This window comes from Triturus cristatus, chromosome 4_2, assembly GCF_964204655.1.
Source record: "Triturus cristatus chromosome 4_2, aTriCri1.1, whole genome shotgun sequence".
NCBI lineage: Eukaryota > Metazoa > Chordata > Amphibia > Caudata > Salamandridae > Triturus > Triturus cristatus.
In genome coordinates, this window is record NC_140586.1 from 524,215,588 (window position 1) to 524,241,245 (window position 25,658).

The window sequence follows — 25,658 nt, forward strand, 5'->3', positions numbered from 1 at the left end:
GGATATTTCACTCGTAAAAAAACAATGAAATTCCCCCGTTATAGTTAGTTCAGATAACTATAACTCGTGCGACCGCCACTCTATCACAAAGATGATGTCATGAGTGATGCCACTGACCATGTCATGAGTGATGTAATATGTGACGTCATGAGCAGTGGATTGCGGGCGCGCGAGTTATAGTTATCTGAACTAACTATAACGGGGGAATTTCATTGGTTTTTTACGAGTGAAGTATCCACCTAACTATAACCTGTGTGAAACCTATGGTTTTTTAAGTGAATTTGTACGGTTTTTTAAATGCTATGTTATGTATTTATTAATATATATTTTTTCAAGGTTTTTCACCGTTTTTCACCGTGCGCGCACCGTGCGCTATGCGCACCATGCGCGCGCTTTGGGCGCGCGGTGCGCTGCACGCACCGTGCTCGCACCCCGCGATTTTGTTAAGAAAAAAAAAATGATTTTTTCACCCTTGGGGGTCCTTCTGTGACCCCCTGGCAAAGGCTAGGGGGTCAGGAACTCTCTTCCCTGCCCCCTTTTCACGTTTTCCACCTTTTTTCCACCTTTCCTTTTCAGTGCGACAGACAAAATGGCGGCCGACACTTCCTGATTTCGACCGATTCGAATGTTGACGGACATCTAACAACCAATCAGAATTACGCTCGCGCGCGGCACCGTGCGCGCACAGTGCGCTAACGGTGCACGCGTATAGATATTTATATGCTTTTAAATGCTATTTTCTCAGGAAATACTGAACAGATTGACACCAGACCTGCAAAAGGCACTTCCCTGACCTGAGAACTACCTCTCTGCCAAATTTCAAGTAATTCTGTTCAGCCGTTCGGGCTGTACCTTCGACTAAAGGTCCTATGGAAAAATGCATGGGGAAAACGTGTTTTGGGACCCCCCTTTTTTCTCGGCCCCCCCTTGACGAATCACCCCGAGACTTTCAGGGAAGGAGCTGAGCGGAGCGCCCCATTAGTTTTGAAAATTTCGCGAGGATTCGTCAACCGGTGCCAAAGTTATTCAAAATAGAATTTTGAGATTGCCTATAGAAACTTGATCCTAACTATAACTATCTACTGGCGACCGCCAGTAGATAATAAATGCATATGCATATATATCCATATGTGTGCGTGTAGAGAGAGGTAGAGAGGTAGAGGTGTAGAGGTACAGATGTAGAGGTAGAGAGGTAGAGGTAGAGAGGTAGAGGTAGAGAGGTAGAGAGTAGTAAAGAGAGAGGTAGAGAGGTAGAGAGGTAGAGAGTAGAGGATGAGTAATAGAGAGTAGAGGGTAGAGAGAGAGTAGTAGAGAGAGTAGCAGAGAGTGAGTAGGAGACAGTAGTAGAGTGAGTAGTAGAGAGTAGTAGAGAGTGAGAAGTAGAGAGTAGTAAAGAGTCAGTAGTAGAGTGAGTAGTAGAGAGTAGTAGAGAGTGAGTAGTAGAGAGTGAGTAGTAGACAGTAGTAGAGAGTGAGTAGTGGAGACTGAGTAGCAGAGAGAGAGTAGTAGAGAATGAGTAGTAGAGAGAGTAGTAGAGAGAGAGTAGTAGAGAGGGAGTAGTAGAGAGTAGTAGAGAGTGAGTAGTAGAGAGTAGTAGAGAGAGAGTAGTAGAGAGTAAGTAGTAGAGAGTAGTAGAGAGTGAGTAGTAGAGAGAGAGTAGTAGAGAGTGAGTAGTAGAGAGTAGTAGAGAGTGAGTAGAAGAGAGTAGTACAGAGTGAGTAGTAGAGAGTGATTAGTAGAGAGTAGTGGAGTAGTAGAGAGTGAGTAGTAGAGAGTAGTAGAGAGTGAGTAGTAGAGTGAGTAGTAGGGAGTAGTAGAGAGTGAGTAGTAGAGTGAGTAGTAGAGTGAGTAGTAGAGAGCAAGTAGTAGAGAGTGTGTAGTAGAGAGAGAGTAGTAGAGAGTAGTAGAGAGTGAGTAGTAGAGAGTGAGTAGTAGAGAGAGTAATAGAGAGTAGTAGAGTAGTAGAGAGTGAGTAGTAGAGAGTGTGTAGGAGAGAGTAGTAGAGAGTGAGTAGCAGAGAGAGTAGTAGAGAGTAGTAGAGTAGTAGAGAGTGAGTAGTAGAGAGTGAGTAGTGGAGAGTGAGTAGTAGAGTAGTAGAGAGTGAGTAGTAGAGAGTGTGTAGTAGAGAGAGTGTAGTAGAGAGTAGTTGAGAGCGAGTAGTAGAGAGTGAGTAGTGGGGAGTGAGTAGTAGAGTAGTAGAGAGTGAGTAGTAGAGAGTGAGTAGTAGAGAGAGAGTAGTAGAGAGTAGTAGAGTGAGTAGTAGAGAGTGAGTAGTAGAGAGAGAGTAGTAGAGAGTGAGTAGTAGAATAGTAGAGAGTGAGTGGTAGAGAGTAGTAGAGAGTAGTAGAGTGAGTAGTAGAGAGTAGTAGAGAGTGAGTAGTAGAGAGTGAGTAGTTGAGAGTGAGTGGTAGAGAGTAGTAGAGAGTAGTAGAGTAGTAGAGAGTGAGTAGTAGAGAGTAGTAGAGTGAGTAGTAGAGAGGGCGTAGTAGAGAGAGAGTAGTAGAGAGTAGTAGAGAGTGAGTAGTAGAGTAGTAGAGAGTGAGTGGTAGAGAGTAGTAGAGAGCAGTAGAGTGAGTAGTAGAGAGTAGTAGAGAGTGAGTAGTAGAGAGTGAGTAGTAGAGAGTAGTAGTAGAGAGTAGTAGAGAGTAGTAGAGAGAGAGTAGTAGAGAGTGAGTAGTAGAAAGTAGTAGCGAGTGAATAGTAGAGAGTGAGTAGTTTAATTTAAAAGAAGCACAATGAGGAGGTTCATTTTGCCATAGAAATTATGATTAGTGCGGAAAAAAGAAAATTAGGGCACATTTTGAGTGACTTCTCAAATCCTCTTCTATTTCATTAAAAAATTCTGACATTCAGACTGAAACATGCACTTTCAATACCAGCAGCAGACTTCCCTGGTGAGCAGTAGCTTTACTACAGTGATCTAATAAGCAACTAGAGTGCTAACATTCCGAATTTATGGCAAATGTGTGACACATCTGAATGCCTTCTTGATGGAATGAAAGTAAAAAACCTGAAAGTATTTCCTACTGAGGAGACTGTTGTAAATGAGGAAATTAGGAAACTTCAAAACAAATAAGTCTCCCAAGATGGCCACCAGAGACAAAAGAACCCAAATGTAGCACAAATATCACCGAGATGTAGCCCAATTATAGCCCAATGACAGAATGTCCCAGAGTGTTTTAAAGAACAACTAGAGCGCTAACAGTCTTACTTATGACAAAAGTATGGCACACCTGATGCCATCTTGATTGGAATAAAGTGGTAACACTTAAAACATTTAACTTGCAAAGGAACAAAATGAGGGGGTTCATTTTGCCATAGAAATTATGATTAGTGCTGCAGAAAGAAAGATTAGGGCACATTTTGACTTCTCAAATCCTCTTCCATTTCATTAAAAAATTCTGACATGCAGACTGAAACATGCACTTTGAATACCAGCAACAGACTTCCCTGTTGAGCAGTAGCTTTACTTCAGTGATCTAATGAGCAACTAGAGTGCTTCCATTCAGAATTTATGGAAAATGTGTGACACATCTGAATGCCTTCTTGATGGAATCAAAATAAACAAGCATTGAAAATGCAATAGGTCTCGCCCTCGTTTAAGTTAAAGCAATTCTGTTTGTAATTAGGTGGCTTTTTAGCTTTGCTTGTATTAGAGTTTTTCAAACTTTCATGTACATACCATGCATATGTATGCATATATGTGTATGTATATGTTTGCATGCATGTATATTTAAACAGATATGCAGATTATATTTATATGTTTATATATATATATACACATACATATATATAAATGCATATGCATATATATATGTGCATATGTGTGCATGTACAGAGAGGTAGAGAGGTAGAGGTGTATAGGTAGAGGTGTAGAGGTAGAGAGGTAGAGGTAGAGAGGCAGAGAGTAGTAGAGAGAGAGGTAGACAGAGGTAGGGAGGTAGAGAGTAGAGAGCGAGTAATAGAGAGTAGAGAGTGAGTAGTAGAGAGTAGTAGAGAGTAGTAGAGAAAGTATCAGATAGTGAGTAGTAGAGAGTAGTAGAGTGAGTAGTAGAGAGTGAGTAGTAGAGAGTGAGTATTAGAGAGTGAGTAGTAGAGAGTAGTAGAGAGTGAGTAGTAGTGAGTAATAGTGAGTAGTAGAAAGTAGTAGCGAGTGAGTAGTAGAGAGTGAGTAGTTTAATTTAAAAGGAGCACAATGAGGAGGTTCATTTTGCCATAGAAATTATGATTAGTGCGGAAAAAAGAAAATTAGGGCACATTTTGAGTGACTTCTCAAATCCTCTTCTATTTCATTAAAAAATTCTGACATTCAGACTGAAACATGCACTTTCAATACCAGCAGCAGACTTCCCTGGTGAGCAGTAGCTTTACTACAGTGATCTAATAAGCAACTAGAGTGCTAACATTCCGAATTTATGGCAAATGTGTGACACATCTGAATGCCTTCTTGATGGAATGAAAGTAAAAAACCTGAAAGTATTTCCTACTGAGGAGACTGTTGTAAATGAGGAAATTAGGAAACTTCAAAACAAATAAGTCTCCCAAGATGGCCACCAGAGACAAAAGAACCCAAATGTAGCACAAATATCACCGAGATGTAGCCCAATTATAGCCCAATGACAGAATGTCCCAGAGTGTTTTAAAGAACAACTAGAGCGCTAACAGTCTTACTTATGACAAAAGTATGGCACACCTGATGCCATCTTGATTGGAATAAAGTGGTAACACTTAAAACATTTAATTTGCAAAGGAACAAAATGAGGGGGTTCATTTTGCCATAGAAATTATGATTAGTGCTGCAGAAAGAAAGATTAGGGCACATTTTGACTTCTCACATCCTCTTCCATTTCATGAAAAAATTCTGACATGCAGACTGAAACATGCACTTTGAATACCAGCAGCAGACTTCCCTGGTGAGCAATAGCTTTACTTCAGTGATCTAATGAGCAACTAGAGTGCTTCCATTCAGAATTTATGGAAAATGTGTGACACATCTGAATGCCTTCTTGATGGAATCAAAGTAAAAAACTGACAGTATGCCTACTGAGTAGACTTTAGTAAATGAGGAAATTAGGAAACTTCATAACAAGGCTCCCAAGATGGCCACCAGAGACAAAATAGCCCAAATGTAGCACAAATATCACTGAGATGTAGCCCAAGTATAGCCCAATGACAGAAATCCCAGAGTGTTTTAAAGAACAACTAGAGCGCTAACAGTCTTACTTATGACAATAGTATGGCACACCTGAAGCCATCTTGATTGGAATAAAGTGGTAACACTTAAAACATTTAATTTGCAAAGGAACAAAATGAGGGGGTTCATTTTGCCATAGAAATTATGATTAGTGCTGCAGAAAGAAAAATTAGGGCACATTTTGACTTCTCAAATCCTCTTCTATTTCATTAAAAAGTTCTGACATGCAGACTGAAACATGCACTTTGAATACCAGCAGCAGACTTCCCTGGTGAGCAGTAGCTTTACTAAAGTGATCTAATGAGGAACTAGAGTGCTACCATTCAGAATTTATGGCAAATGTGTCACATCTGAATGCCTTCTTGATGGAACCAAAGTAAACAAGCATTGAAAATGCAATAGGTCTCGCCCTCGTTTAAGTTAAAGCAATTCTGTTTGTAATTAGGTGGCTTTTTAGCTTTGCTTTTATTAGTGATTTTCAAAATTTCATGTCCCTAACATTCATATATGTATATGTATGCATGCATTTATATTTGTATTTATATAGATATGCAAATTATATATATGTTTATATATGTATGTATATATATATATTCACTTAAAAAACCATAGGTTTCACACAGGTTATAGTTAGGTGGATATTTCACTCGTAAAAAAACAATGAAATTCCCCCGTTATAGTTAGTTCAGATAACTATAACTCGTGCGACCGCCACTCTATCACAAAGATGATGTCATGAGTGATGCCACTGACCATGTCATGAGTGATGTAATATGTGACGTCATGAGCAGTGGATTGCGGGCGCGCGAGTTATAGTTATCTGAACTAACTATAACGGGGGAATTTCATTGGTTTTTTACGAGTGAAGTATCCACCTAACTATAACCTGTGTGAAACCTATGGTTTTTTAAGTGAATTTGTACGGTTTTTTAAATGCTATGTTATGTATTTATTAATATATATTTTTTTCAAGGTTTTTCACCGTTTTTCACCGTGCGCGCACCGTGCGCTATGCGCATCGTGCGCGCGCTTTAGGCGCGCGGTGCGCTGCACGCACCGTGCGCGCACCCCGCGATTTTGTTAAGAAAAAGAAAAATGATTTTTTCACCCTTGGGGGTCCTTCTGTGACCCCCTGGCAAAGGCTAGGGGGTCAGGAACTCTCTTCCCTGCCCCCTTTTCACGTTTTCCACCTTTTTTCCACCTTTCCTTTTCAGTGCGACAGACAAAATGGCGGCCGACACTTCCTGATTTCGACCGATTCGAATGTTGACGGACATCTAACAACCAATCAGAATTACGCTCGCGCGCGGCACCATGCGCACCGTGCGCTCACGGTGCGCGCGTATAGATATTTATATGCTTTTAAATGCTATTTTCTCAGGAAATACTGAACAGATTGACACCAGACCTGCAAAAGGCACTTCCCTGACCTGAGGACTACCTCTCTGCCAAATTTCAAGTAATTCTGTTCAGCCGTTCGGGCTGTACCTTCGACTAAAGGTCCTATGGAAAAATGCATGGGGAAAACGCGTTTTGGGACCCCCCTTTTTTCTCGGCCCCCCCTTGACAAATCACCCCGAGACTTTCAGGGAAGGAGCTGAGCGGAGCGCCCCATTAGTTTTGAAAATTTTGCGAGGATTCGTCAACCGGTGCCAAAGTTATTCAAAATAGAATTTTGAGATTGCCTATAGAAACTTGATCCTAACTATAACTATCTACTGGCGACCGCCAGTAGATAATAAATGCATATGCATATATATCCATATGTGTGCGTGTAGAGAGAGGTAGAGAGGTAGAGGTGTAGAGGTAGAGATGTAGAGGTAGAGAGGTAGAGGTAGAGAGGTAGAGGTAGAGAGGTAGAGAGTAGTAAAGAGAGAGGTAGAGAGGTAGAGAGTAGAGGATGAGTAATAGAGAGTAGAGGGTAGAGAGAGAGTAGTAGAGAGAGTAGCAGAGAGTGAGTAGGAGACAGTAGTAGAGTGAGTAGTAGAGAGTAGTAGAGAGTGAGAAGTAGAGAGTAGTAAAGAGTCAGTAGTAGAGTGAGTAGTAGAGAGTAGTAGAGAGTGAGTAGTAGAGAGTAGTAGAGAGTGAGTAGTAGAGAGTGAGTAGTAGACAGTAGTAGAGAGTGAGTAGTGGAGACTGAGTAGCAGAGAGAGAGTAGTAGAGAATGAGTAGTAGAGAGAGTAGTAGAGAGAGAGTAGTAGAGAGGGAGTAGTAGAGAGTAGTTGAGAGTGAGTAGTAGAGAGTAGTACAGAGTGAGTAGTAGAGAGTGATTAGTAGAGAGTAGTGGAGTAGTAGAGAGTGAGTAGTAGAGAGTAGTAGAGAGTGAGTAGTAGAGTGAGTAGTAGGGAGTAGTAGAGAGTGAGTAGTAGAGTGAGTAGTAGAGTGAGTAGTAGAGAGCAAGTAGTAGAGAGTGTGTAGTAGAGAGAGAGTAGTAGAGAGTAGTAGAGAGTGAGTAGTAGAGAGTGAGTAGTAGAGAGAGTAATAGAGAGTAGTAGAGTAGTAGAGAGTGAGTAGTAGAGAGTGTGTAGTAGAGAGTAGTAGAGAGTGAGTAGCAGAGAGAGTAGTAGAGAGTAGTAGAGCAGTAGAGAGTGAGTAGTAGAGAGTGAGTAGTGGAGAGTGAGTAGTAGAGTAGTAGAGAGTGAGTAGTAGAGAGTGTGTAGTAGAGAGAGTGTAGTAGAGAGTAGTTGAGAGCGAGTAGTAGAGAGTGAGTAGTGGGGAGTGAGTAGTAGAGTAGTAGAGAGTGAGTAGTAGAGAGTGAGTAGTAGAGAGAGAGTAGTAGAGAGTAGTAGAGTGAGTAGTAGAGAGTGAGTAGTAGAGAGAGAGTAGTAGAGAGTGAGTAGTAGAATAGTAGAGAGTGAGTGGTAGAGAGTAGTAGGGAGTAGTAGAGTGAGTAGTAGAGAGTAGTAGAGAGTGAGTAGTAGAGAGTGAGTAGTTGAGAGTGAGTGGTAGAGAGTAGTAGAGAGTAGTAGAGTAGTAGAGAGTGAGTAGTAGAGAGTAGTAGAGTGAGTAGTAGAGAGGGCGTAGTAGAGAGAGAGTAGTAGAGAGTAGTAGAGAGTGAGTAGTAGAGTAGTAGAGAGTGAGTGGTAGAGAGTAGTAGAGAGCAGTAGAGTGAGTAGTAGAGAGTAGTAGAGAGTGAGTAGTAGAGAGTGAGTAGTAGAGAGTAGTAGTAGAGAGTAGTAGAGAGTAGTAGAGAGAGAGTAGTAGTGAGTGAGTAGTAGAAAGTAGTAGCGAGTGAATAGTAGAGAGTGAGTAGTTTAATTTAAAAGGAGCACAATGAGGAGGTTCATTTTGCCATAGAAATTATGATTAGTGCGGAAAAAAGAAAATTAGGGCACATTTTGAGTGACTTCTCAAATCCTCTTCTATTTCATTAAAAAATTCTGACATTCAGACTGAAACATGCACTTTCAATACCAGCAGCAGACTTCCCTGGTGAGCAGTAGCTTTACTACAGTGATCTAATAAGCAACTAGAGTGCTAACATTCCGAATTTATGGCAAATGTGTGACACATCTGAATGCCTTCTTGATGGAATGAAAGTAAAAAACCTGAAAGTATTTCCTACTGGGGAGACTGTTGTAAATGAGGAAATTAGGAAACTTCAAAACAAATAAGTCTCCCAAGATGGCCACCAGAGACAAAAGAATCCAAATGTAGCACAAATATCACCGAGATGTAGCCCAATTATAGCCCAATGACAGAATGTCCCAGAGTGTTTTAAAGAACAACTAGAGCGCTAACAGTCTTACTTATGACAAAAGTATGGCACACCTGATGCCATCTTGATTGGAATAAAGTGGTAACACTTAAAACATTTAACTTGCAAAGGAACAAAATGAGGGGGTTCATTTTGCCATAGAAATTATGATTAGTGCTGCAGAAAGAAAGATTATGGCACATTTTGACTTCTCAAATCCTCTTCCATTTCATTAAAAAATTCTGACATGCAGACTGAAACATGCACTTTGAATACCAGCAACAGACTTCCCTGGTGAGCAGTAGCTTTACTTCAGTGATCTAATGAGCAACTAGAGTGCTTCCATTCAGAATTTATGGTAAATGTGTGACACATCTGAATGCCTTCTTGATGGAATCAAAATAAACAAGCATTGAAAATGCAATAGGTCTCGCCCTCGTTTAAGTTAAAGCAATTCTGTTTGTAATTAGGTGGCTTTTTAGCTTTGCTTGTATTAGAGTTTTTCAAACTTTCATGTACATACCATGCATATGTATGCATATATGTGTATGTATATGTTTGCATGCATGTATATTTAAACAGATATGCAGATTATATTTATATGTTTATATATATATATACACATACATATATATAAATGCATATGCATATATATATGTGCATATGTGTGCATGTACAGAGAGGTAGAGAGGTAGAGGTGTATAGGTAGAGGTGTAGAGGTAGAGAGGTAGAGGTAGAGAGGTAGAGAGTAGTAGAGAGAGAGGTAGACAGAGGTAGGGAGGTAGAGAGTAGAGAGCGAGTAATAGAGAGTAGAGAGTGAGTAGTAGAGAGTAGTAGAGAGTAGTAGAGAAAGTATCAGATAGTGAGTAGTAGAGAGTAGTAGAGTGAGTAGTAGAGAGTGAGTAATAGAGAGTGAGTATTAGAGAGTGAGTAGTAGAGAGTGAGTAGTAGTGAGTAATAGTGAGTAGTAGAAAGTAGTAGCGAGTGAGTAGTAGAGAGTGAGTAGTTTAATTTAAAAGGAGCACAATGAGGAGGTTCATTTTGCCATAGAAATTATGATTAGTGCGGAAAAAAGAAAATTAGGGCACATTTTGAGTGACTTCTCAAATCCTCTTCTATTTCATTAAAAAATTCTGACATTCAGACTGAAACATGAACTTTCAATACCAGCAGCAGACTTCCCTGGTGAGCAGTAGCTTTACTACAGTGATCTAATAAGCAACTAGAGTGCTAACATTCCGAATTTATGGCAAATGTGTGACACATCAGAATGCCTTCTTGATGGAATGAAAGTAAAAAACCTGAAAGTATTTCCTACTGAGGAGACTGTTGTAAATGAGGAAATTAGGAAACTTCAAAACAAATAAGTCTCCCAAGATGGCCACCAGAGACAAAAGAACCCAAATGTAGCACAAATATCACCGAGATGTAGCCCAATTATAGGCCAATGACAGAATGTCCCAGAGTGTTTTAAAGAACAACTAGAGCGCTAACAGTCTTACTTATGACAAAAGTATGGCACACCTGATGCCATCTTGATTGGAATAAAGTGGTAACACTTAAAACATTTAATTTGCAAAGGAACAAAATGAGGGGGTTCATTTTGCCATAGAAATTATGATTAGTGCTGCAGAAAGAAAGATTAGGGCACATTTTGACTTCTCAAATCCTCTTCCATTTCATGAAAAAATTCTGACATGCAGACTGAAACATGCACTTTGAATACCAGCAGCAGACTTCCCTGGTGAGCAATAGCTTTACTTCAGTGATCTAATGAGCAACTAGAGTGCTTCCATTCAGAATTTATGGAAAATATGTGACACATCTGAATGCCTTCTTGATGGAATCAAAGTAAACAAGCATTGAAAATGCAATAGGTCTCGCCCTCGTTTAAGTTAAAGCAATTCTGTTTGTAATTAGGTGGCTTTTTAGCTTTGCTTGTATTAGAGTTTTTCAAACTTTCATGTATATACCATGCATATGTATGCATATATGTATATGTATATGTTTGCATGCATGTATATTTATACAGATATGCAGATTATATTTATATGTTTATATATATATATACAAATACATATATATAAATGCATATGCATATATATGTGCATATGTGTGCATGTACAGAGAGGTAGAGAGGTAGAGGTGTATAGGTAGAGGTGTAGAGGTAGAGAGGTAGAGGTAGAGAGGTAGAGAGAAGTAGAGAGAGAGGTAGACAGAGGTAGGGAGGTAGAGAGTAGAGAGCGAGTAATGGAGAGTTGAGAGTGAGTAGTAGAGAGTAGTAGAGAAAGTATCAGATAGTGAGTAGTAGAGAGTAGTAGAGTGAGTAGTAGAGAGTGAGTAGTAGAGAGTGAGTATTAGAGAGTGAGTAGTAGAGAGTAGTAGAGAGTGAGTAGTAGTGAGTAATAGAGAGTAGTAGAGAGTAGTAGAGAGTGAGTAGTAGAGAGTAGTAGAGAGTGAGTAGTAGAGAGTGAATAGTAGAGAGTAGTAGAGAGTGAGTAGCAGAGAGAGAGTATTAGAGAGTAGTAGAGAGTGAGTAGCAGAGTGAGTAGTAGAGAGTAGTAGAGAGAGACTAGTAGAGAGTGCGTAGTAGAGAGTAGTAGAGTGAGTAGTAGAGAGTAGTAGAGAGAGAGTAGTAGAGAGTGAGTAGTAGAGAGTAGTAGAGAGTGAGTAGTAGAGAGTAGTAGAGAGTGAGTAGTAGAGAGAGAGTAGTAGAGTAGTAGAGAGTGAGTAGTAGAGAGTGAGTAGTAGAGAGTAGTAGAGAGTGAGTAGTAGAGAGAGAATAGTAGAGTAGTAGAGAGTGAGTAGTAGAGAGTGAGTAGTAGAGAGTAGTGGAATAGTAGAGAGTGAGTAGTAGAGTAGTAGAGAGTGAGTAGTAGAGTGAGCACTAGAGAGTAGTAGAGAGCGAGTAGCAGAGAGTAAGTAGTAGAGAGTGTGTAGTAGAGAGTGAGTAGTAGAGAGTAGTTGAGAGTGAGTAGTAGAGAGAGAGTAGTAGAGAGTGAGAAATAGAGAAAGTAGTAGAGTAGTAGAGAGTGAATAGTAGAGTTAGTAGTAGAGAGTAGTTGAGAGCGAGTAGTAGAGAACGAGTAGTGGAGAGTGAGCAGTAGAGAGTAGTAGAGTGAGTAGTAGAGAGTGAGTAGTAGAGAGAGAGCAGTAGAGAGTGAGTAGTAGAGTAGTAGAGAGTGAGTGGTAGAGAGTAGGAGAGAGTAGTAGAGTGAGTAGAAGGAATAGTAGAGAGTGAGTAGTAGAGTGAGTAGTAGAGAGTAGTAGAGTAGTAGAGAGTGAGTAGTAGAGAGTGAGTAGTAGAGAGTAGTAGAGAGCGAGTAGTAGAGAGTGAGTAGTGGCGAGTGAGTAGTAGAGAGCGTGTAGTAGAGAGTGAGTAGTAGAGTGAATAGTAGAGTGAGTAGTAGAGAGAGAGTAGTAGAGAGTGAGAAGTAGAGAAAGTAATAGAGTAGTAGAGAGTGAATAGTAGAGTGAGTAGTAGAGAGTAGTTGAGAGCGAGTAGTAGAGAGTGAGTAGTAGAGAGAGAGCAGTAGAGAGTGAGTAGTAGAGTAGTAGAGAGTGAGTGGTAGAGAGTAGGAGAGAGTAGTAGAGTGAGTAGAAGCAATAGTAGAGAGTGAGTAGTAGAGTGAGTAGTAGAGAGTAGTAGAGTAGTAGAGAGTGAATAGTAGAGAGTGAGTAGTAGAGAGTAGTAGAGAGAGTAGTAGAGAGTGAGTAGTAGAGAGAGAGTAGTAGAGTAGTAGAGAGTGAGTGGTAGTGAGCAGCAGAGAGTAGTAGTGTGAGTAGTAGAGAGTGAGTAGTAGAGAGTGAATAGTAGAGAGTAGTAGTAGAGAGTAGTAGAGAGAGAGAGTAGTAGAGAGTGTAGTAGAGAGTGAGTAGTAGAGAGTAGTAGCGAGTGAGTAGTAGAGAGTAGTAGAGAATGAGTAGTAGAGTAGTAGAGAGTGAGTGCTAGAGAGTAGTAGAAAGTAGTAGAGTGAGTAGTAGAGAGTGAGTAGTAGAGAGTGAATAGTAGAGAGTAGTAGAGAGTGAGTAGTAGAGAGAGTAGTAGTAGACAGTGAGTAGTAGAGAGTAGTAGAGCGTGAGTAGTAGAGAGTGAGTAGTAGAGAGTGAGTAGTAGATAGTAGTAGCGAGTGAGTAGTAGAGAGTGAGTAGTAGAGTAGTAGAGAGTGAGTAGTTGAGAGTGAGTAGTAGAGAGTGAGTAGTAGAGAGTAGTAGAGTAGTAGAGAGTGAGTAGTAGAGAGTAGTAGAGAGTGAGTAGTAGAGAGTGAGTAGTAGAGAGTAGTAGAGAGTGAGTAGCAGAGAGAGAGTATTAGAGAGTAGTAGAGAGTGAGAAGCAGAGTGAGTAGTAGAGAGTAGTAGAGAGAGAGTAGTAGAGAGTTAGTAGTAGAGAGTAGTAGAGAGTGAGTAGTAGAGAGAGAGAGTAGTAGAGATTAGTAGAGTAGTAGAGAGTGAATAGTAGAGAGTGAGTAGTAGAGAGTAGTGGAGTAGTGGAGAGTGAGTAGTAGAGAGTAGTAGAGAGTGAGTAGTAGAGAGTGAGTAGTAGAGAGTAGTAGAGAGTGAGTAGCAGAGAGAGAGTATTAGAGTAGTAGAGAGTGAGTAGCAGAGTGAGTAGTAGAGAGTAGTAGAGAGAGAGTAGTAGAGAGTTAGTAGTAGAGAGTAGTAGAGAGTGAGTAGTAGAGAGAGAGTAGTAGAGATTAGTAGAGTAGTAGAGAGTGAATAGTAGAGAGTGAGTAGTAGAGAGTAGTGGAGTAGTAGAGAGTAGTCAGTCAGTGTCAGTCAGTGTCAGTCAGTGTCAGTCAGTCAGTGTCAGTCAGTGTCAGTCAATCAGTGTCAGTCAGTGTCAGTCAATCAGTGTCAGTCAGTCAGTGTCAATCAATCAGTGTCAGTCAGTGTCAATCAGTGTCAGTCAGTGTCAGTCAGTCAGTGTCAGTCAATCAGTGTCAGTCAGTGTCAGTGTCAGTCAATCTGTGTCAGTCAGTGTCAATCAGTCAGTGTCAGTCAGTCAAAGTCAGTCAGTGTCAGCTAGAGCAGCTCTGCTGACCTGGTTCTCTGGCTCTAAAGCAGCTCTGCTGACCTGGTTCTCTGGCTCTAAAGCAGCTCAGCTGACCCAGTTCTATGGCTCTGAAGCAGTTCTGCTGACATGGTTCTCTGGCTCTAGAGCAGCTTTGCTGACCTGGTTCTCTCCCTCTAAAGCAGCTCTACTGACCTGGTTTCTCTGGCTCTGCAGCAGCTCTACTGACCTGGTTCTATGGCTCTAAAGCAGCTCTGCTGATTTGGTTCTCTGGCTCTAGAGTAGCTCTGCTGACCTGGTTCTCTGGCTCTAAAGCAGCTCTAATAACCTGGTTCTCTGGCTCTAGAGCAGCTCTGCTGACCTAGTTCTTAGGCTCTAGAGCAGCTCTGCTGATCTGGTTCTCTCTCTCTAAAGCAGCTCTGCTGACCTGGTTTCTCTGGCTCTACAGCAGCTCTGCTGACCTGGTTCTCTGGCTCTAAAGCAGCTCAGCTGACCCAGTTCTATGGCTCTGAAGCAGTTCTGCTGACATGGTTCTCTGGCTCTAGAGCAGCTTTGCTGACCTGGTTCTCTCCCTCTAAAGCAGCTCTACTGACCTGGTTTCTCTGGCTCTGCAGCAGCTCTACTGACCTGGTTCTATGGCTCTAAACCAGCTCTGCTGATTTGGTTCTCTGGCTCTAGAGTAGCTCTGCTGACCTGGTTCTCTGGCTCTAAAGCAGCTCTAATAACCTGGTTCTCTGGCTCTAAAGCAGCTCTGCTGGCCTGGTTCTCTGGCGCTAAAGCAGCTCTGCTGACCTGGTTCTCTCCCTCTAAAGCAGCTCTGCTGACCTGGTTTCTCTGGCTCTACAGCAGCTCTGCTGACCTGGTTCTCTGGCTCTAGAGCAGCTCTGCTGACCTAGTTCTCAGGCTCTAGAGCAGCTCTGCTGACCTGGTTCTCTGGCTCTACAGCAGCTCTGCTGACCTGGTTTTCTGCACTCACGATGCACGCACCCAACTTCGCGAAAATATATTTAAAAATAATATAAGTTTATTATAAGTACAAATATATTATTTTGATGAATATCTTACATAATTTCTTGCCTTAATATGTATATTAAAGACACATACATATCATTTTGGAACATAATTTTTTTTTGCGGGAGTCGTGCACCCAGCGCGCCCCAGCACGTATATGATGTCACGCGGGACCCGCAACCGCGCAAACATCTCGTACCGTAATGCGCATGTGTCGCAAATGCGCGGGAGCAGGAGTCGCAGACTGGTCGCATACCAATCGCGCATATCACGTGATATTAAATGTATATGATGTAACTGAAAAACACGCAGCCGTCGCACGCCATATGCGGATACTTCATGACTTTTCTAAAATGGCGGCTAGAATGCGTGCACCCACCGTGATGTGTACACTTTGAGAGCGCGACTCAGAAATTTTTTTTAATTTTTAAAGAAAATAATATAAATATATATAAAAGAATGATGTAATATGTGATATCATTAGCAGTGGATTGTGGGCGCACGAGTTATAGTTAGTAGAACTAACTATAACGAAAGAATTTCAATGGTTTTGTATGAGTGAAATGTCCAGCTAACACCCCTTAAACCTATGGTCTTTTCAGTGAATATCTAAGGTTTTTTAAATGCTAATTCCTAATTATAACATGTCTGAAACCTATGTTTTTTTCAGTGAATATATATATACATATATATAGATATATATATTACCTACTGGCGGTCGCCAGTAGGTATTTATAGTTAGGACCCTGTTTCCATAGGAAAACCGCAACATTCTATTTGGAATAACTTTGGCGCCGGTCGACGAATCCTCGCGAAATTTTCAAAACTAATGGGGCGCTACGCTCCGCTCCTACCCTGAAAGTCTCGGGGGGATTCGTCAAGTGGGGGCTGAGAAAAAAGGGGGGTCCCAAAACGCGTTTTTCCCATGCATTTTTCCATAGGACCTTTAGACACAGCTACAGCCCGAACGGCTGAACAGAGTTACTTGAAATTTGGCAGAGAGGTAGTCTACAGGTCAAGGAAGTGCCTTTTGTAGGTCTGGTGTAAATCTGTTCAGTAGTTCCTGAGAAAATAGCCTTTAAATCAATATATATATCTGTGGCAGCTTACGGTGCGCTTACCGTGCGCTTACCATAAGCTTACCGTATGCGTACGGTGACGTGCGCGAGCGCGATTCTGATTGGCTGTTAGATCTTAGTAAACATTCGAATCGGTCGAAACCAGGAAGCGGCGGCCGCCATTTTCTCTCTAGCACTCTGAGGGGGGGAGGAAAAACAAAGGTGGAAAATATGTAAAGGAGCATGTTAGACAGCTCCTAACCACCTAGCATTGATTAAGGTGACCCACAAGACCCCCCATGGCAAAAAAATCAATTTTATTTTTTTTCGAAAAAACGCCGATGACGCTTACCGTACGCGTACGGTAAAAATTAATTAAAAAAAAAATATATCGACATTCACCCCTCCCCCGTGTGCAAAAGGTGCCAGTAGGGCACCTTTTGTACATGACATATAATGCAAAGGAGCAATTAATAGATTAAGTTTCTCAACGAAGCGCATAATATGTCCTCCGTGTGCGGGTTTTTTCACTGAATATATATATATATATATATATTCACTGAAAAAACCATAGGTTTCACACAAGTTATAGTTAGCTGTACATTTCACTCGTAAAAAAACAATGAAATTCCACGTTATAGTTAGTGCAGGCAACTATAACTCACGCGACCGCAATCCTCTGCTGATGCTAATACTGTATTTAGACACTTATTTGCCCATGTCTTCTTCCATTACATTTTAGCTATACATATATTACAAATATTTTTTTTTCATAAAGACACATATGTCATCAGCAGAGGATTGCGGTCGCGTGAGTTATAGTTGCCTGCACTAACTATAACGTGGAATTTCATTGGTTTTTTACGAGTGAAATGTACAGCTAACTATAACTTGTGTGAAACCTATGGTTTTTTCAGTGAATTTGCAAGGTTTTTTAAATGCTAATTCCTAACTATAACGTGTGTGAAACCTATGGTTTTTTCAGTGAATTTGTACGGTTTTTTAAATGCTTAGTTACTTTACACCGTTCGTGCCGTGCGCGCCCACTTCACGCAGTTCGTTCCGTGCGCGCACGGTGCGCTTCGCGCACCGTGCGCCCACTTAACACAGTTAGTGCCGTGCACGCACGGTGGGCTGGATGGGCCATGTACGCACGATGCCCTTCGCGCACCGTCCGCACACGGAGGACATAATATGCGCTTCGTTGTGAAAGGTTTTCTATTAAATATTCACATATGATATATGCCATGCACAAAAGGTGCACCGCAGGCACCTTTTGCACACGGGGGGGGGTTAATATGGATTTTTTATTTTTTTATTTAATTTTTTACCGTACGCGTACGGTAAGCGTATTCGGCGTTTTTTCAAAACAATTTTTTTTTATTTTTTGGCCTTGGATGGCCTACTGGCACACCATAACCAAGGCTAGGTGGTTAGGAGCTGTCTAGCCTGCCCCCTTTTAATGATATCCAACTTTGTTTTTCATCCCCTCCTCAGAGTGCGAGAGAGAAAATGGCGGCCGACACTTCCTGGTTTCGACCGATTCGAATGTTTACTAAGATCTAACAGCCAATCAGAATCGCGCTCGCGCGCGGCACCGTACGCGTACGGTAAGCTTAGGTGCGCGCTCGGAGCGCGCTTACAGATATATATATTGATTTAAATGCTATTTTCTCAGGAACTACTGAACAGATTTACACCAGACCTACAAAAGGCACTTCCTTGACCTGAGGACTACCTCTCTGCCAAATTACAAGTAATTCTGTTCAGCCGTTCGGGCTGTAGCTGTGTCTAAACGTCCTATGGAAAAATGCATGGGGAAAACGCATTTTGGGACCCCCTTTTTTCTCAGCCCCCGCTTGACGAATCCCCCCGAGACTTTCAGGGTAGGAGCGGAGCGTAGCGCCCCATTAGTTTTGAAAATTTCGCGAGGATTCGTCGACCGGCGCCAAAGTTATTCCAAATAGAATGTTGCGGATTTCCTATGGAAACAGGGTCCTAACTATAACTACCTACTGGCGACCGCCAGTAGGTAATATATATATATAAATATATATATATATATATATATATATATATATATATATATATATATAGCATTGAAAAGTGATTAAAGTGGTGCATTCAGGTTATATGCTGCCACATATCTGGGTGAGAAAGCAAAAGACACAGAGATGATGGGCGGAATGCAGTGCAAATCAAACATTCACACCCGGTCAAGATATTTGGGTTAAATCCATCGTTCTTTTGCTCACCATGCCATCCCAGTTTACACCCAGCCATATGCAAATCAGTCTTGACCCTGTGCCTCATGGGAACAGTCCAGACCGAACTGCCAAGCCAGGTCCTCCCTGGACTGGAAACAAGCATCCTGGGACCGTTTTTGGGGCATCACCACTCTTTTTGCATTTGTCACCCTGAGTGGGACGGGTATGCCCAGACAAGGGTCCCATACTCTCAATGCCACTGGAGTCAAGCTATCCTGGCTGATGAGGGGTGACACCCCAAAACCGGTCCTAGGATACTTGTTTCCAGTCCAGAGAGGACCTGGCCTTACAGTTTGGGCTGGACTGTTCACATTGGGTGCAGGGTCAAGACTGGTTTGCATATAGCTGAGTCAAACTGGAATGGCATGGGGTTGGGAAAATACCACAGCAAATATTATTCCTGGGTTGGGAAATGAGTGGGAGTAGGTAAGGTTGATATTTATTTATTATTTATTAGTTTGAAAAGTTTTATAAAGCGTGAACATGACCCATCCGGGTATCAGAGTGCTGTACAAACAATATGAACAGGAAGGGTAAAAAATTTAACAAATAAGCAGACAGGTAAATATTAACATGAAAGATAAGTGACCTGGAAATAGGAGATATGAAGCAAACAAATGCAACATTGATCAATTAAGAGTCCTGAAGACCAGAAGTATTAGTTTCAGTTCGGATTGTTTCATGTCTATTTTTGCAAGTAGCTATTCGGAAGCAAACCTTTGACTTATTTGTGGTAATCAAAGGGTTAGATCTGATTTCGGTAGGAAGAGCATTCCAAATTATCTGACGCCAAACCAGAGAAGGCTCGGTTGTAGGTTTTCTTCTTATTGAATTTCTGAGGTTTCAGCAGTGGATTCATTGACCTTCTTTGTGGTTGATATTAGGGTTTGGGAAGTTAGATGATAAACGTCTGTAAAGGATGACATAAGAAGAGGTTTGGGAAGAAGGTATGTCAGAATAGTGGCATGTACTTTGATGGAACCAGTACTGGCAGGAAGTACACTTTCCTCCACCCACATTGTGGTATATTACAGAACCAAACAAATGGGGTACACACATCATATGGTCATCAAATCGCTTACAGGCGCAGTTTATGACTTGAATAGCATTTTCTCTTTTCTTTGTCTTGCTTTAACCTAGGGATAATGTTGTTATGTGTCATACAGTTCATCTTTCATCTGTCCAACTTAATTTTTTTCAGTCTTCTGGCTCAGTCACCCAATCCAGGCTACTATGGTCATTGTGGATGATGGAGCGGGTAGTACAACATTTTGTATACCCCCCTATTCTGCATGCATATACTAATTAGAATAATCTATTAATCATAATATTATTAATTGTGTTTGCATGAGATTTAATCAATATTGCTAATATACGAAATACACGTGGGATTTGCTATTTGCATGGCTAAATAATTTTTGTAACTAAGTAAGTACGCATACTAACAGTAGAAATTAGAATTTGCATGATATATGTTGCTTTTGTGACGTCTTTCGTAATGTCGCACCAGATGACATCAATTGGTGAATATGAATGCTTTAAATGTTGCAAAATGCTAGATAATTACAAGCAAATAGAGGGATTAGTAAGGGGTTAACATTTTATTCATTATTTCTATGTATTAATTACTCTTTTGTGTTTGTTTCGCTTAAGTTGTCCTTTTGGGCCTAAAGTCAAGATGGCCGCCAATGTGGCACGATGTAATGGCCACCGTTCCATGAGGTTCGAAGCGAAGTGCGCAGAAGCGACATTATGAACTGATGGCCTCGTCATGACCTACTCTGGGTTCCCAAGCTAGGCCACGGTGGGATGCCCGCCAAGTATTTTTAACAGAAGACTGACACAAAATCCGGAAACATCATAGATGATGTCATATCCTCTTGGACTGTGTGAAACCTAAACGTACGATCTCAACCAACCAATCGAAATGCCCAAATTAAGAAAATGTTACATCTTGACGTTACTTTTATTATAAAAATGACGGTAGAATAGAGAGGATTGTTGTTGGTGTTGTTGTTGCTGTATGCTTTCTTTGCTGACGGAGATGACGGTGATGCTACAAGACTGCTGCGTTCCTGAATCTTTGACTGACTGAATGCTGCTCAATTTCTTGATGAACTGAGGACTTCCTAAATTTTATGGGCACTGATCGATGCTTGCACATCTCTGGTCCTTGACCCAATCTTTGGGACTGTAGCGTGCTGCATGAAGAACTTCTAAATTCCGACTGATTGACGGCAAATTTTGATGACTTAGAGGACGGCCGATAGCCAGATTAGGTAAATATGGTATTCTGTGATTTATATACGGTTTAATAAACTTACTGGATGGAACTAAATTCTTGCAATATTAGATAAACATATATTGGTTAACAAGCAAATGTGTTTTGTCATTTATTGAGAGAGGATAGATCAGAATTCCGAAAGTGTTTTAGCTGAACTAAATCATCTTACTGATCCAACTAAATGATCCATCGATTATATGGAAGGAGTATCTAGAGGTTGGAGAATTGAGATTCGTAGGGGTAAGGATTTGATGTATAGTTATGTAATATAATAGGTTTTCATATAGGTTAAAGATATTCCTTTCATGTCAGCGCTCGAACTGCTCATCTCGCCTATGTGCAGACCAGTGTAGATGTGATGTGTGAATGTTGGTGTTATGGGCCCCACCAATGAGTGATGTGTGAATGTGTTAATGTGGTATCTGGTCTGTGACAAAGGGAGGATATTTGGTACGGGTTTTGTCCTGATTCCCGTTACCCAGGTTTCCGTGCTCCATCATGGAATATCAACTATACTGAGAGCAATTTCTGATACATTGTTCCCTTTTACGAGCATCTCAAATGAATATAGCACAGCTAGTCTAAAAGCAGATAAAATTTAAATTTTTCGTTAGATTACAAGAACCTGTTAGCCACTCTCCAAAGGATCGCCTTGCCCTACCGCACCACCAACTTTAGGTCCTAAGGGGCCACATTTGAACATCCCAAACCAACAGAATGGAGAGTGAACACAATCAGCACAGCAAATAACGTGGAGGTGCAGTTTATGATTAAATAGCCCTTTCTTTGTTTCCATATTTGCTTTAGTTACGTTTCATACAGTTAATCTTTCACAACTTTTCGGTCTTTTGACTCAGTATCCCAGGCCAGTGCATTATGTTCATTGTAGTACAACAACTATATCGAATGCAATTCTTGATACATATTTCCTTGCTTTGGAGCTCTTCAAAGGAATCTAGTACAGCTGCTATGAAAGCAATTCAAATTTAAAATGTTCACCAGATAACACGAGTACCTGTTCAGTGATATTCTTTTTGCAGAGGCTTATCTTCCCCCAGTGCACTGCTACCTTTTTCCTCTATGAGGCCAAAATAAAAATCTAAAACCAACAGAATTGGAAGTATACAACATCAGGCCAGCAAATTACTGATGGGTTAGTGCATGCTTAACTAGTCCTCTCTTTGTTCCTAGACTTCCTTTGGATCATGGGCCATGTAGTTATGTGACATACATTTTTCATGACTTCCTCATGTACAGCCTCTTGGCTCAGTAGCCCTGGTCCTCAAGGAATATAGTACATCTTGCTAAAAGCAGTTCAAGTTACATTTTTCACCAAATAGTGTGAGTACCTGTACAATAACAGGCTTTCTGCAAGGGATCATCTTCACCCAGTACATTGCCACTTTTTGTCCATAGGAAGCCACAATATAAAATTCAAAAACAACCGAATGGGACAAAACACCATCAGGCCAGCACATTGCTTATAGGTACTGTCCATGCCTTAAGAAGGCCTTTTTTGTTTCTAGTCTTGCTTTTGATTATGAACCATGTAGTAATGTTTTTATGGTTCATCTTTCACAATTTATTTATATTTATGTACATACTTTTAGGTCAGTAGCCCATACCAATGCATTATGGTGATTACAGTACAACAAATATATTGACTGCAATTCATGATTTATATGTGCCACTCTGAGCTCCTCAAAGGAATATAGTTCAGCAGGTCTGAATGCAGTTCAAATTTCGATTTTTTCACCAAATAGTCTGAGCCCTTTTTACCATAAACAATTTTGCTGCAAAGGATCATCTTCTAGCATGTTCTGCCAGCTTTTGCCTTGAGGAAGCCACAATGAAAAATCCCCAAAACACCAACACGCCACTAGGCCATTAAATCACTTACAAGTGCATTTCATGGTTTAAATACTTTTTTCTTTGTTTCCACTCTTGCTTTGGATTTTGGACAATCCGTACCAGGGAAGATGATCCCTACCAACTAGGCAAGTATTGATGTCACTACAAACCACAGCAATTGTATATGGAGAACAAAAGCATAACAACTAAATAGTACCTGAAGATTTGAAATTATTGCCCATGAATGTATCACTTTAAAAGTTTCCTTCTATACATTAAAAATCATAATGATTAAAAAAGTAAAATACAACATTGAAAAAATGGGGGCAACGGCTAAAAAGGAATCTGGAAAACAAAGGGGAAGGGAAAGAGGTGAGGTGTAGGAAGAGAAGAAAATAATAAAAGCTAGGGGAGAGGTTTCCCAGTAACAAAAAAGGGAAAAAAAGAAATGGAAATAAGCAATGGAGACAGAAGGAAACTTATGAGAAATATGAAAGGAATGTAAAGCGACAAGGAAGTATGTAGAGTTTATAGACACCAAAATAAATAAAAGGTGAAGATAAGAAAAAGGCAAAAGATAGAAGAGAAACAGGGAGAGCAGCAACAAAAATTCTAATTTACACAGAATGGCACACAAATTGCTAAGTGTCACTCAAGAAAAAACAACAACACTGAGCCATGTCTATTAAAATTGGCCTGCTTCTGGTGTGATTCCCTGTGCTGTCTTGCTGAAGCCCAGCCTCATACCTAGGTGTAGGGGTAGGCATGTGCTGCCTAAATATAATTTGTATTGTAGGTAAACTCAGAAAGACACCACACATTGGATGTGAGCTGTGCATTTTAGCACACATGTATGCATGGGTTTGCTGCATGGTGTCTCAGCAATTAAAAAATATTGTGGGAAATTCACAAGGACCGGCGATACCTGTCGCAAATGCCAGTTAGTGGCAGTTTTTTCATCTCTGCCTAACCCTGAAAACTATCGCCATGTTAGCGCAAATTAACAAGCCGTCGCTACATGGCAATAGTATTAGGGAACAGCGGTGAAAACTGCTGCTAACATCAGCAGGAAGGTGATAGGAAATCCGGCGTTAGCGGGCGTAAACTACCAATAGGCCTATTAGTGGCAAAAAAACTCACCTATCAGTTAACATCCAATGGAAAATAGGCATAAATCTAAAATGCAGAATGGAGCTGCCTGGGCCAAGTACAGCACACAACAACAACCCCTGCAAGCCACCTAACATCCAGGATGACCAGAATGAGAGCCAAGATGCCTCGCTGGACCTGCGTCTGGAGCCTGGATGCCTCGCTGGACCTGTGTCTGGAGCCTGAATGCCTCGCTAGACCTGCGTCTGGAGCCTGGATGCCCAGCTGGACCCGCGTCTGGAGCCTGGAGTGGGATGCGATGGAGCTGTGGAGTCGATGAGCCATGACGGTAGACATTGAGGCGTGACGATCGCCCATACCTGGTGGTGAAGTCTGGCACGTCGCATGGACCTGTGTGAGAAAACTGCCTTGCGCACCTCGGGGCTGTAAATAGTTGAGGCGCTCCTGCGCCTCAACGTAGGGAGGTCTGCATTGCATACTACGATCCACCACTACACCGGGGTGCACAGAGGGGATTACCAACGGTGGGTGCCGCCTCTCTGCATCACAGGCCGGATGATGTTGGGCGGGCCCGAAGCTGTGGAGGGTGAGGCCCTTGAGCTGCGCCGAACTTGTGTGCTTTCAAACAGTGCAGAAGAGAAACAATCATCACATGATGATAACATACTGATGTAACCGTGCAATGTTTCCTTTGCTTAGGACTGCTCCAAGCACGGGGCAAGGCATGGGCAGATTGGCATGCCCACTCAAGTGCGCAATGACTGTTTGCTCGCCCCACTCAGGCTGCCCAAAGCAGTCATGCGCACTTCCCTGTTCGTAAGGCAGGCTGCATTACAACCTGCATGGAGAACATGCCCAACCCTCCAGCCCCTGGCTTCATGCCTTGTCCCGTTGCCAATTACCAATCCTCCCGCTGCATTGCAGTGTTGTGATTGGCTCAGGGAGGGAGCCTGGCTGCCTACTTTCTGTTCCTGGCAGCAGACGCAGGCGAGCAGGAGCAACGAAGACACAGGACCCGGCTTCCAGGTAAGACATCCCTTATTAAAATATTTACAACACCCACTCACACACACATCCCCGCATCCACGCCCCATCCAGCATTCTTTCCAGCGTTTACCCCCTACCAGCTGTCCAGCCCCCCGAGCACTTCTCAATGGCGGCCGCTGTGCGCCCATGCACAGTGGGCATACCACTCGTGTGCCAAAGGCACATATGTGGTTGCAAAGCATGCCATAACATCGCATTCCATTCCAATGCATTCCAATGCATACTAATACTAGGCACATTGCAACAGTAGAGTAGGTGTTTCATAGCGAAGACATTAATATCAATATTCCCAAATACCCAAAATTAACCTTAGCACCACAAACCCAAACGTGAACCCTGGAATTCCTATTTGAGCCCCCATAACACACCCAAAAATCTAATTTGACCCAAATGCACACCCCAATTGCCATATTTTACCCCAAAACACACCCCAATTTTCACATTTTACCCCAAAACACACCCCAATTTCCATAGTTTACCCCAAAACACACCCCAATTTCCATATCTTAACCCAAAACACACCCCAATTGCCATATTTTACCTCAAAACACACCCCAATTTTCATATTTTACATCCGAAACCCATACCCAGCCGAAAAAGTTTAAATTACCCCATTACTGACCTCACAATGCGTTGTAACCAAATGCGATGTAAATGTACCTTCGTTGTCCAAGTTGGTTTGTTAACAATGTACTACCTGCATTGTAATGGTCGTCTCCCGTGCCAAAGGCAACCCATAGGCTACGCCTTTTTGCATCCGTCTGATCCCTGGACCGTGCTCAGCACCAGGGAGCCTTCCTCTTGGACACTCCACCACAACTACACCAGCACCCTTGTCGTCATCAACCCTGGACGTCACCTTGCCTGCCAGGACCAACCTCTGCTCCAGACCGGACAGTGCCATCACCATCACTGATGGCTGCAGTATCACCCGCAAGGAGCACCCCGACCATCAAGGAGGAGGCATTGCCATCACCTACAGGAGCACACTCCAACTGACCATGCACTCTAATGACCCAAGGGTGATCATGGACCACCTCAACTCCCAAATCCGGACCAAGCCCAAGCACATCCTCTGCAGCACCCTCATGTGCAGGCCCCCCGGGCCATGTCCCACCATCCTCCAAT